Genomic DNA, 1602 nt, shown 5'->3' with positions numbered 1-1602 from the left:
TATTACATTTTTACAAGGTTATCATAAAATAAATTTATACTACAACATCTTGTTATCTTTATTATAATAGATAAAAATAAAAAAAACCAGGTGAGTGAATGTCGCTATGCTGTACAGTAGATTACAAGTGGGTCATTGTATATTGGATTGTATTAGACTTGAATTCAATGATATAATATCATTGTATAAAAAAAACGATTCTGAGCGGAGACGGTTTGTCAGTCTGGATATTTTATATTTTGTTATTATTTATTTTATCATGTAAGTTGAATTAATATTAAAATATTATAATTTTTTATTCGTTTCTAAACAAAGCGTTAGAAATTAAAATCCCATTTTTAGCATTTTTTCGAAATTTTGCGGTGGTTTTCCCGTAACATTAAATAACTATTGAGAAAATCGAAAAATGACCTCTCTAAAGTACCATCTTGATCCAATTTGCTAAAAGATAAGGCACTATATGTTGAAATCGAAACACACCTTCTGTAAGAAATTTTGTATACAATATATAAAAAGAAAATAAACACCATTGTAAAAACATTAGCTTCCTCGCTCCGCTCAGAATCTAAAATTACACATAAATAATTATAATGTATTTTTTTGTTAATTACGGGCAACAACAAATTTCTATAATTTACAAAGAACTTTTATGGAATTTAATAAAACAATACACATAAAAATGTGACATCCTTCACAGCGTGTTAATATTTTCCTTGTTTTATTTTGTGCCATTTTCCTTCCAAATTCAGATGACAACCTTGAATAGCATTTTTGACACATCCTTTTTTTTAAATTGCCACAAGATACAAGTTTATGAGAGGTAGGAGTCACCGGTAGAGATGGTACAGTAGGTTTAAATAAAAGTGGTTTAATAATTTCTTCTTTAAATCTTGTAATAGTGGTGTTATTCATAGTAACATAATATTTGTAAAGTGAAAGATCATTCACAACAGAAGTTGACAAGAGTATATCAAACGCTACATACTTTTCTGTACCATTTTATTGACCTTTTTAAGGGACTTGAATAAGATGCCATTTGGTCTGAACGATCTATAAAAGATTTTCCAACGTTATAATCTTCCACAGCAAGAGGTTTTAGATTCTGAGTGGAACGATGAATGTATTGATTTTACAATGATGTATGTTTTTTTATTTTTTTTTTTTTTTGCGTCTGTGTACACGATAAGTAGTCGAAATAATGCTTCGATTTTCAACTTCAGTATCTTGTTTGATTGGAAAGTAAATATCGTTGGGGCATTGGGGAGGTCAAAATTTAAAATTCTCAGTAATTTTCAAAAGCGCCAAGAAAAACCAAAGAAAAATTAAGGAAAAGCGGGAATTTTTACGCAAAATCGATTTTTCACAAAATTGAATTTGGTTTTTGGTATAACTTTAAAAAAAAATGACCGTAGATACATGAAATTTTTACTGAATGTTTATATTAGCATTTTCTATACACCATAACATTTTCTAAATATTTCGACTTATTTTGAGCTGTTTACGGACATTTTCAGTTTTCAATTTGTTTAGTTTTTTTTTCTATAAATATCAATAAAATTTTATTTATTGATTAAAAAAGCTTGAAAATTTAATAAAAGACTC

The sequence above is a fragment of the Acyrthosiphon pisum genome, chromosome X, assembly GCF_005508785.2.
Source record: "Acyrthosiphon pisum isolate AL4f chromosome X, pea_aphid_22Mar2018_4r6ur, whole genome shotgun sequence".
Taxonomy (NCBI): Eukaryota; Metazoa; Arthropoda; class Insecta; order Hemiptera; family Aphididae; genus Acyrthosiphon; species Acyrthosiphon pisum.
Note: the sequence above shows the minus strand (reverse complement) of the source record.